Source organism: Lacerta agilis, chromosome 10, assembly GCF_009819535.1.
Source record: "Lacerta agilis isolate rLacAgi1 chromosome 10, rLacAgi1.pri, whole genome shotgun sequence".
Lineage (NCBI taxonomy): Eukaryota > Metazoa > Chordata > Lepidosauria > Squamata > Lacertidae > Lacerta > Lacerta agilis.
The window spans coordinates 31,655,034-31,667,383 of NC_046321.1; the positions used below are offsets into that span (position 1 = coordinate 31,655,034).

Sequence of the window (12,350 nt, forward strand, 5' to 3'; positions counted from 1 at the left end):
CTGCTCACCTCCAATCAGAGAACTGTTCAAAATTAAGACCATTCAAAGGTACATTTCAAAGGTTAATTTTGTGGCTTGAAGAAATATTTGACCTGTTGCCAGTTACAACAAAATAGGGTTGACAAAGGCCAGAGTCTGAGGTAAAGGTAAAGGTAAAGGTTCCCCTGACTGCTAGGTCCAGCCAAAAAACGACTCTGGGATTGTGGCACTCATCTCACTCTATAGGCCGTGGGAGCCAGAGTTTGTCCGCAGACAGCTTCTGGGTCATGTGGCCAGCATGACAAAGCCGCTTCTGGAAAACCAGAGCAGTGCATGGAAACACCGTTACCTTCCCGCCAGAGCAGTACCTATTTATCTACTTGCACTTTGATGTGCTTTCAAACTGCTAGGTTGGCAGGAGCAGGGACTGAACAAAGGAAGATTACCCCGTCACGGGGATTCGAACCGCCGACCTTCTGATTGGCAAGCCCTGTGTCCCTAGAGTTTGAGGTAAACGAGGTAAAAGATGAGAAACAGTACATGAAATATGGTCTGAAATGAAAATAAATAGAAGTCCAGTTCTTCCTTTCAGAAAAAAAGTTAGAGCAACCATTTTACTCGCATCCGATCAAAGTGCGGTCATGCACATGTTCATCACTGCTGACCTGGAGGTGGCCCAAAAATGGGGAGGAATTGGGGCAGGGCAGGCTTCTGAGTGCAGGGGTCAGGAACGGAACCCCTGCACAAATGGTCCAGCCTGCATAACAAGATTACTGAAAGTACATGCAGCATCCAACAGAAAAAACCCCGAGCTTCACGGTTTCACCTTGGTCCTAGAAACCTCCCTCCCATTATGTTTCTCAGTGTCCCTCTCCTGCAGCAGCTTCTTATAAGGCTTCCTAGGACAAGGGGTGGGGTAGCAGGGAAAATCCCTCTCTAGATATTAGCACAACATCAAAGCAGAAGCAAAAGAAGCAAGAACACTTCCAAGGTTAGGAGAGAAATATAATTCAGTTCACATTTGCAGAAGGAATCTGTCTGATTCACACTTTCCAAACCAATGAGCTAACTGAAACACAGTCATCCTTCAAGATTTGCACTTTTCCCTTGGTCTTTCGCACACAATCTCAGGCTCCTTCATCTAGTCTCTCATTGCTCCACCCTCTTCATTCCTCTTTGTGTTCTGTGAGACCACTATGTGCTTAAATTTAAAAACAAACAGGTAAAATGGAAATAGTTCTCTGACTCTCCCAGTCATATAAATAAACACAGATATTGCATCACACCACATTGATCAGCAAGGTGAAATCACATGAAAGTTTCAGGACAGAGACCAAATATTTGGGAACTCAAATAGCTAGGGTTCTGTCTGAAACTTTTCCACTACATTGTTCTCCCTGTGCCATAAGCCTGTAAATATGGAGTTGCATCAGCCATGTTATATCCACAGAGTTATACTGTTCATGATGCCAGAACTTTCAACCAATGGTATGATTATTTATCATTGGCCTTTTCCCTGCTTTTAATGTCATATTTACCTTAGCCTCCTTCCAAAGACCCATCAATTAACTTTGCACAAAGCACCCATTTAGCGCAGACATTGGTCATCATACATTTGGAATTAGTCATCATCTTTACACCGATCTTGTTCAGTTGTTTGTTTGTTTCCCATGAGTGAGTTATATCCTTATGTTTTTCTGTCATGCATTTCCCAAGTGCAATCATATCTGGGAAGGTCTGCATTAAATTCACCAGATTAAACTGAAGTGATAAGGGACATTATTATAAACAGTATTCTAAAGACACAATCTTTCCCCCTCAAAAAGGTGCACACTACTATGGACCCACATTTGATTTTATCTCATCACACCCCACGCAACTGCTGTACTTTTCTGTCTATAAGATGCACCCCTTATTTTGGGGAACTCAATTTTAGGAAAATGAGGGGAGATGGGCCAAAGTTGTTGAGCCTCTCCCCCCATGCAGCTGCGGACAGGAAACACTCCCTAGATAGTTTCCGGTGCACAGTGGCATCGGGGGGAATTTGAACTCCCACCAATGAGCTGGCTAGCAGTGCACAGCTTCTCTCTCCCCCCCCCCCATATGCCACTATCTGTGTATTGGACGACCCCAGTTTTTTGACATGATTTTTGAGTCAAAAAACCTCGTTCAATACACAAAAAAATACAGTAATTAAGAAAATCAAGGGCAATGCTTTGCAAATGAAGCGGTGGAGCTAGGCTTCTGAAAGGCAAACCTTTAGGGCTGCCTTCACCAGCTTGGTACCTTGATCAGTGGTTCCCAATTAGCTAATTACTAAGGACCCCCTCTTTTTCAAAATCCAAGCCATGGACCCCCTATTTGTGAAAATTTTGCTAACTATGGTAGTTACCTCTGCAAAGCAATTTTTTTTGGGGGGAAATGTGGCATAGCCCCTAATAAGCAATGGATTTTAGGTATACAAAAAAGCAGACTAGGGCTGAGCGATAACTGTTTTTCAACATCGTGGTATATCAGCAGCTAAGCATCGTGATATAGCGCAATGTCTGAAATTTGAGATCAGACAGGATGAGGGAAGGAGCAGTCACGGAGATCAGGTGGGGGGGGGGAAGAAACAGAGTCACCTCCACTGTATGGCTTGAGTGGGTGGCAAGTTGCTGTCAGCAGCGGGGCAGCCAGCAGTGGCAGCCAGCGAAGATGCACATCCACTGTGGCTGCTGCTGCTTTCCTGCTGACTGAGGAAAGCTGCTCTGCCTCAGAGCCAAGGCGAAGGTAGTGCCACGGTGCCTTGAAGTGGGGGCGATCAGCAGTCCTGTCCTCTGTCCTTGTGAGGTGAAAGCTGCACCATTATCAGCTGCCCTGGTCTCCCTCAGCGTGAGTGAGGGAAGGCAGCTCAGATCAGCAGCGTTATTGGCCGAGATCATTGTGTGATATTGGCAGTGCCTTGAGATCGGCTCTCTGTTCTCCCTGGTGTGAGTAGCAATCTATTGCTGCATCTTGCCGGCTCCAAATCGTTATCGCGGTGTGCTTTCAAAAGCGCTTTTGTCCAATAAAGTGAGAAATCACATAGCGCTAAAACAGACCATAAAATTTGTGATATTACCATGCAAAAACAACAAAAAGTTGGGGGGATGGGGCCACGGACCCCCTAAATTGGGAACCACTCTTCTAGAGGTTCTGGACCACAATTCCCAGTGCATTTCCCCTTATTTTCCTTATTGCAAAAATTCTGATGTGCCAGGGGTTTTTTTGTTCCGACTCAGCAAATGCAGCCCTAAAATCATTGCACACCTTACAGCTAAGAGAAAGTTAAAGTCCTGTAGGTTGTTGCTTTTTATTTATAGAGGCTGACAAAATTGTGGGGGGTGTTTTCCCCCCTGAATGTGTTTATTTTGCTGAGAGAAACAGCAAACATTTGTTGCGCCTTGTTGTATATTTGCATCTTGCTATTCAGCTCAGAAGCTCAGGATTGTGTATCTTGTACTCCCCTCTTTTTATCTTTGCAACAGGCCTGTGAGGCAGACTAGGCTGAGTTAATATATGTAAATAGGCAACAGTTTTTGCCAATGGATTGAGTGGGTGGATGCAGGGACCCCCATCCCATGCTGGCATCATTGGAACTTCAGAATGGAAGAAGGGAAATCAGAGAGAAACTAAAATGGACAGGTGCACCCATTCCTAAACAGTTTTAAGACCATGTCCCCTGTTTCCCAACCCAAGAGTAAAAGCAGGGTGGGAGGCATGCAAGATAGTTTTATTTTGCCTAGCAAAAGACAGCTGGAACTCTGCTGCCTTGTGGTTTCTGGAAAACTGTCAATATACGTTCAACTTCTTCTGCAACAGAGTTCAAGGCTAGCAACTTCAGCTCCTGAAAGTCAACATTATTCAACTGCAGCAAAATTGTTTCAAGGCGAAAAGATTTAATCTAATCTGGCAGCCTTGGGAACAGCCTGATGGACCTGTTTGCAAGTTATGAACAAACACTAGCTGTGCAAAAGAGAGAGAGTGTTCACTTTATCAGATGCACAAAGTAAGATTATTGTTTGGCAGCTTTGTTCAACATGGGGGAGGAATGGCAGTTGAATGGCAAAAAAAAATAAAAAATAAAAAAAAATCCTTCCAGTAGCACCTTAGAGACCATCTAAGTTTGTTCTTAGCATGAGCTTTCGTGTGCATGCACACTTCTTCAGATGCTTTGAAGTATCGCCAGAAGTGGCTTAGTCATGCTGGCCACATGACCCGGAAGCTGTCTGCGAACAAACGCCGGCTCTCTCGCCCTATAGTGTGAGATGAGCGCCGCAACCCCAGAGTCGGACACAACTGGACCTGATGGTCAGGGGTCCCTTTACCTTTACCTAAGGTGCTACTGGAAGGATTTTTTTATTTTTTATTTTATTTTGACTATGGCAGACCAACACGGCTACCTACCTGTAGTTGAATGGCAGTAGGAGACAAGCAGTTCAATCTGTATGCCTACAGTAACCTTCTCCAACCAAACTGACTTGGGCTCCTGGGGTTATAGTTCAACATCTGGATGGCACCCAATAAGGAGAATCTGGTCCACAGCCAAGCTCAGTTGTATAACCAACCCTTGCCTCACCTGTTGGGTAGAATCACCATTTTGCTCATTCTAAATGTGTTTTTGCCACCACAGAATAACATGGCTGGTTTTCTCTCATATATATTCTACCCAAAAACCAATCCCATGAGCCATGCTGCAGTTTCATGCATTATATCTCTGTTATGGTATATTTATACAGAAATCCAGAAGGGTTCTTCCAAACTCCCTCCACTTGGGAAGGTTTTATTGAAGCAACCAGGCATTTGTATGGGCAAGATGCACACAAAAATATGCACAGTAGGTTAAATCTGAAGGAAAATGTTGTTAAATTTCTTAGTACTTTTAAAAAACCACAGAAACTGATATGAGGAACTAAACTAAAGACTGGAAAAAATGAGAAACTGAGAGAAACTGAAATTGACATATGTGTCCCTCTCTACCTGATAGGCAAGCACACTGTGCTGTTTTTGTCTTCATGGGCTTTTCTGTTTACTGTACAATGTACTAAAGACAGCTTTTTCTCGCTCTCTGTGGGACAAAGATAAGGGCCCCATGGAAACATGCCATTTTGTTGGCAGGTTTAATTTCCTTCCACCTGCTGCTCTTTGCCCCCAAAGGTACTGAGAGAACACAGTACCACATGGTGTAGTGGTTTGTGTCAGACTAACACATGAGAGACTGGAGCTCTGGCATGAAGTTTACTGGGTTACCTCAGGCCAGGCACTGCATCTGAGCCTGGCCCACCTCACAGGGTTGTTGTGGAGCATAATTGAGCAGGGAGAACCATGTACGCCACCTTGACCCCCTTGAAGAAAAAGGTGAGGTATAAATGCAGTAAATTAATAAATGCATCAGTGTGCACTGTGCTATTATTAGCCTTTTATTATGGTGTGGAGGCACAGGAGACAATCACTTTGAAGTAGCTAGGTCTAGGTTTAGTAACTGCCTGGACATGTGACTACCTGAGAATCACAGGGTTCCATGACGGAAGACAGGTGGGACAGGTGAGTATCTTCAACAGGAAGGGCCACAGCACACAGAAGGTCTTGGGTTCAACCCCCAAGATTGTTTGCTATCTAAATTATTTCTGCTGGGTACACCACCACTTCGTAAAAGTAAGGATTGTGACTATTTAAATAAATGAAATGGGTAAGAAAAAACAAGGAATACGTTTCCCCATCTTGTAACAGATGACACACCCAGCCACACAGAGTTGCAAGTTCTACTGTTTATTTGGGATTTCAGCCCATAGATGAGTAGCAGGTGAGTTTAGCAGTCATGGAAGGAGTTGACATCCCTCTGGGTGCAGGTTCTTCTAGACAGCCAACCAGGGTTCCTCCTTGTTAGCAGTCAGTAACGATAATTTGTGGTGTCGATCTACAAAGGTAGGGGCTCTTGGTTTCACAATTTCTGCTGTCCCATGAAATGTAATCTATGCGGAAAGAAAAATAAGGCAGCTGAGATACCAGAGTGATTTGTGGGTTGCAGGATTTGTGCTCTCCTTTGGATGCAACCTCCCAGGGTTGTTTATTTTATTCATTACATGTTTATAGCTACCCATCCACAAACATTCCCTGGACAACATACTGTACTGCAAAACAATATTAAAAATGCAGTATAGGTTATTAAAACTAATAATTAAAATATTAACTGTCCTCTGTCTTATTAGAAAAGTGTTGTTCATGCCACAGCCTTTTAAGGCCTGTTCACACATTCATGTGGGGTGACCACAGCCTCAAGTATTTATTTTCTTTTGAAATAATACACACTGTATATTCCACCTCTATGAATTATCCAAGTTCACCTACAATGCACAAGAAACAACACACACGACGAACAGAAACATATAGGTGTTTTCTGTTGAATAAAATAAAATCAAGAGAGATAACAGTATCAAATTCAGCTGGGAGCAGGATTCCTCAAGGGGGAAACTGTCTTCAATGCCCATCTGAAGCAATAGAACATTACTACGTAGGTCTTTTTTCCTATATGGAAAATGCATTTGTATGAAACAGCTGTCACAGATCAAAACCATGGCTAGAATTTCTGTATCTTTCACCATAAACACAATGTTTGACCTAGATGAAGTTCACCGATTCGGCTCCTGAGATTTCAAACGCTAAGCATGAGTGGCTGACTCAACCCCTCTTTTCATCTTCACTGAGGGCTCCTCCAGAATGGGGGTTTTGTGTGAGGGGATGTTCTGCAACATATCATTTTGCTTTATTAGTTGTTCTGCAATGCTTCCCTAGTGTTGTTGCATCATTGGCATTTGGAGGGGCCACTCTTGCACCACAGGGCAACAAAGGCAAGACAACAGTAACCTGGGACATTTGAAGTATACAAAGCTACCGGATTTCAGCAGGAAGCTGCAGGACATGCGCTGATATGAAACCAAGCAGGATATCTGCCCCAAAACATTTCAGGCACAAAGAAGAAGAAGAAGAGTTTGGATTTGATATCCTGCTTTATCACTACCCGAAGGAGTCTCAAAGCAGCTAACATTCTCCTTTCCCTTCCTCCCCTCACAACAAACACTCTGTGAGGTGAGTGGGGCTGAGAGACTTCAGAGAAGTGTGACTAGCCCAAGGTCACCCAGCAGCTGCATGTGGAGGAGCAGAGACGCGAACCCGGTTCCCCAGATTACGAGTCTACTGCTCTTAACCACAAAGAGTACTGAAAGCAAGTTTTCGTCGGACTGCCCTGTGCCATCACGAGCAGAAATAACCATGAATATACTGTCTAGAATGGCTGTCCGGAAAGGTCATAAGTATTACCTGAAGCACCACAGAAACCTCCAAAACTGGCTAAACTACAGGCTGCAGCAAGAGTAAGAAACCACAGACAATGGGCTTATGCACACTTACCTTTTGGGCTGTGCTTTCCAGGCACAACTCTGTATCCAAGCACTCTTTCCCCTGCCCTGGAGTATTCCCCACAAAAACCCGCCCTTTAAAGCTGAAGTGCAACAAATGTCAACTGGATTTTCTGCAGTGTGCTGTTTGCTCCAATTCAGCAGTTCAGACACAAAGCTTAAAATGCAGCCCTGGGTCTGGGAAGCGCAGAGGAAAGGTAAGTGCGGATAAGCCCAATGTCCGCTCTTCAGCACTACTTCTAAGTTTCTAGAAGAGTTATTATCTGTTTACAGTTTTACAAGCATATGAATGCACCATTAGGAGAAAAGCTAAAAGCAAAGCTGCAGATGTGATGTGCAAAATGCAATCCTCTGTGCAATTGAGAATTTTGGGTTTTGATTTAAACTTTTGCATTTTGAGAATTACCAAATTTCTAGCCTCCTTGGCTGGAGGTGAATGCACAGACATATGCAAGTGGCAGCACGGGGTATTTAAGGTGGACACACTGGCAGCATATTAAAAATGTGTTTATAACTACCTGTGCTAGCCACCTGGTTGATGTATATGCCAACTTTCCTGGCGGGCAAAAGTCTTTAAGCCCATCAGGATTACCACTGGTTTGAGCTACAAAGCTGGCAGATTTGGGAGTCCAAGCCTCTACTGAACATACTGAACAGTTGCTAAGTGGGGGTGACGGTGGTGTCCTTTATGTCCTTTATGAATCCTAGGAAGCACCTCAAAGCAATTTCACAGTACAATTGCTGAACAGCAGGTGGTGAACGGCTACCTAACTTGCTGAATGAATTTTCTCTGGAATCCTCTTCCCCCTTTGCTCTTGCTTTAACAACCTAGCAAGCACATGCCTGGAACCCTGGCTGGGGTGAATGTGGCCAGAGGGAAGAGGCTGCAACAGAAGAGGAGTGTCTACGTGTGTCAGCCACTTTTTTTTTGCTACAAACTGCATCCTTCCCACCTCTTACCCAAGCAGTGCTTTGCAGCTGTTTAGAGGAAACACCCATAAATCTCAGCTTTCAAAATGTTAGAGCTGGAAGGTACACAAAAGCAGTCGTATTTTGCTCTTCTCCTTCCTGAGCCCCTGTGTCCCCATCTGCCCAAGCCCCTGCACACTTACCTGTGTCGTGGAGCAACAGCCCACAGTGTTCATCCTCTCTGTCTTCGTCATTCAGCCAAGCATATAAGTTAACCCTGGTGGAATCAGTCCAATACCATACATTATCCTGTAGGTGGAAGGCAGGAAATGTGGTTAGTAGGGGACTCAAGCATGTGGAATACTTTGAAGAATGCTCATGGAATGGCTCAGAAACTTACCAAGGTTGCAGTCCTATACCAGTCTGCCTGGGAATAAAATTGTGGTTGGGAATCTGTACCCATCCCCAAGATGTTTTTGGACTACATTTCCACCATCCCTGGCTATCAGCCATGCTTTCAAAAGCTTACGAGTTTTAGTTCAGCAGCATTTGGAGGGTCAAAGATTCCTCACATCTGTGGTATGAGTTTACAGCTAAGTAGGAGGCCCATAATGTGATATGCCTTGGTTGGGAGCCAATAAGCAACATGGTCTTTTTCTTCAGATTCTGGATAATTTTGATGCAGGCCATTGCATTCCCATCCAATCTCTGTGAAGGTTTGATGGAGAAGCACAGGTACGGAATTTGATAGCCCTTTGTAAACATCCCTGTGTGCTGTGTTTACAAAGGGCTGTTTGAAAGCCCCACAGTTTGCTTTGAAGTCGTGCTCATTGGGGTTCCCAGGGGAAGCATCACCTGACATCACTATGAAGTCAGGTGATTGGCAGGTTGGACTCCAACGCTCATCATCCTGAGCACTGGACATGCTGGCTGGGGTTGATGGGTGCCATGGACTGGTTGGATGCAGAGGAAGTAAGAGGAACCAGCTGCGGAACCCCCAAGGGAAGAAGGCTCAGAGACGGGAGATTGGTGTTGGGACAATGATGAGTGGTCAGAGGGAGGAGGAGGAGGAGGTGTCAGAAGCTGAAGGGTTTAGTGATCAGGGAGAGTTTGTGGCAGAGAGAAGTCCAGAAGCTGCAGCAGAAACAGAAGCTGGAGAGAAGTGAGACCAAGAGGCAGGGATGAGCTAGGCTGGTGAAGAAGCATGGGTGTCTCCCATGTCTGCAAAGGCAGACACCCAGCCCCAGTCTCAGATGGCTTGGGGAAAACATGGGAGAGGAGGAGGGTTAGGCAGCTGTGGGAAGCCTCCATTCTTCAAACTGCCTCGTAACGACAAGTTGTACCGAATAAGAATTGTAGTGCTCATTAGGCCTGGCACTCCTGAGCAGATCCTGTTTCTTCAAATGAAGAGTTAACTTCACTTAGTCTGTGTGATTTATTGCTGATGGCTGTTGAAGCCCAGCAACACCCGGAAGGCCACAGATTCCCCTTCCCTGGGTTAGATTGCGACTGGCTCAACATTAGAACCCGGGCCTTCCTCCACCCAGTTTGACACTCTCACTTCGACATTACAGCTAGTCCAATACAGTAGGTGTTTCTCCCCAACCCTGAGAAAGTTCCTACAGATAAGGAATTATTGAAGAAGGCTTTCTAGGTCAGATTGTGTGTGGCTACAGTTGACATTTATCATCATGGAGATCTCCAATGGATCAGTTCCACTTTTTAATTACTTGGTCTTGTTTCTGATTTCCAAAATCCAGAGAGAAATTCAGAAGAGAAGAATGTTGGAAACATCCCTAGATGTTAAGCACCAGGGAGCTTGCTGCACCCACCTTTTGAGGATCGTGGAGACCTATCCAAACATCTTTGTTGTCCTTGAATCCAGCAACAAATTTCGCAATTGCACAGACTTCTTGCTTGCTATGGAAGGAGGCTAGGTCACCGTGATGTTCCCTTTTGCATTTCTCCTACACAAGGACACAAAGAATGCCATTCACTCTATTGGTTGCACCAGCTTCTAGACACAGTCCCCAGCGGCTAGCTTTGACTTTCTTTTTTTATCAAAACATCCTCTACCAAAATTGAACAAAGGTTTGCTTGCTGCAACAGCTAGAGCTCGGCTGTCAACAGAGTCATGTTTAGCTTCTTTTTTCTTTCTTTCTTTTTATCAATTAAGTTGCCCCCGATTGCAGTTTAGCCTTTGCAGGATAAGTCTTCCAGCCCTGTGCAAACACTAGTGCCAAGTGCACATAATTTAATACCAGTTTTGTCATTGTTCCAGTTTTCATCTTTTTTTTTTTTTACATTAAAACAATAATGCAGAAGAATGAAAGAGAAACACACAAATATTACAAAGGATGAAAAGTCATAATTTTGTGCCTGGCAAAAACTTTCCTCTATAACCAGGCCTTTGGCCTTCAACTCTCTGTAGCCTTTTTGAAGTGGTTGGGACATTTTTCATGTATTTCTTTTTCCTCTTGGTTCTAATGTATCTATGTGGGGTTGTGTTTTTTTTATCTGGTTGGTTGGTTGGTTGGTTGGAAGACGCTTTGGGTTACCCTGGGCAAGATAAAGCAACTAACAAATGTAATAAATAATAATGATAATTGTTCTTTAGTATATGCATTGCTATTTCTTCTGCTTTAATATTACTGGATTAATGCTGTGCATTGGGGATCTACTCTTTGGCGATACTCCCCTTTTGCTTTGAGTAAATAAATAAACAAACCAATAGTCCAGTGTAGAGTAGGTTCACTCCTGACGCCCCACAACTCCTATACCAACCTCTGAGGTTCTGCACTCTCCCCAAGGATTGTTGTGCCTTCTTATCTGAAACTCAATTGAGGAAAGGACCGACCTGAGGCACAGCAACCATCTTTAAGGAAGTCTCCTTTCCACCCACTCCCAGAACTCCCGCAAGACCATGCAACACGAGCAAGTGAGATCTTGTGGGATTTGGGGGCCAACACCAGCCTTCCCACATTGTGTGGAGCCAGCCACGCTGTGTCACAAAGCGATTCCTGTCACAGAGGAAGGGTGCCAAACCATGAGCTCCATGAATGGCCACCAGCCTCAGTATAGCCAGCCTCTCTACTTTTACAGAGAGGAAAGGGATGTTGACTCCTCATATGCACAGCTAATACAATGATAAACAATCTCTTACCTTAGCCTGCGCAAAGGTCACAGGTTCCTTGAAGTAGCCATAACAGTTTCCTTCGCGCTTCAACCAGTTCTTTGGGCAAGTGAATCCTGCAAGTAGCAGCAGAGTTAACAGATAATATTGCAGTGTCCACTGACCACAAACAATACAAATCTGATCGACTGGCTAAGAGAGACTCATAGGGCTGTAGCACAGGTTATTATTCTCTTACTGTGAGAATAGGCTTGAACACACATGCCCTCCTGTCTCCTTTTATCGCATTACCATAAAAAAAAATGTTTTCCAAAGGAGAGGGGGAGATTTAGTCACGCTCAGGAACATGACTCAATATTTTCCCATTTTAATGGTGTGTTAGGGAACCAGGATGGCTTAGGGTCAGAGCTGTCTTTCCTATTGGACATTGTGGCGCATTGCGCCAGGGCGCTGACCTCTCAGGGGCGCCCCAGTGAGTGGGGGAGCTGTGCGGCTTTGCCGGCGGCCTCCCCTTTCCCTGCACACCCGCCAGCTGTGCCCCATCAACCATATGGCTGGCGGGCATGTAGCTTGCCTCCCAAGCCTCCGTGGGAGGAGAGTGAACCCTGCAGAGGCTTAGGATGGAAGCTGTGCCCCGCCAACTATATGGCTGGCGGGCATGCAGCTTCCTTCCCAAGCCTCCGCGGGAGGAGAGCAATCACCACAGAGGCTTGGGGAAAAGTTGACAACTCTGGGAAAGGGGGGGGGGCGCTGGAGGGATCTTTGCACCACAGTGCCGGATATGCTTAAGACGGCCCTGCTTAGGATGTTTCGGGTCCACATTGCTTCCCAGAATGCCCCCTTCCCAGCCCTTCTGAAGCTGTAGAGCCAGTGCCAGTAAGGCCAGCGCTTTG

General features: G+C 45.1%; 1 long non-coding RNA gene across 1 annotated transcript; it reads right to left on the reverse strand.

Annotated features, from left to right (window-relative positions):
• Nucleotides 1–5,749: 5,749 nt before the first annotated feature.
• LOC117053770 lies at nt 5,750–11,569 on the reverse strand. The gene is made up of 4 exons (XR_004427444.1): nt 11,488–11,569; nt 10,157–10,291; nt 8,528–8,633; nt 5,750–5,972 (listed from the first exon to the last, which is right to left on the reverse strand). It is a non-coding gene; the product is annotated as an uncharacterized LOC117053770 (long non-coding RNA).
• Between the last annotated feature and the right edge of the window lie 781 nt (nt 11,570–12,350).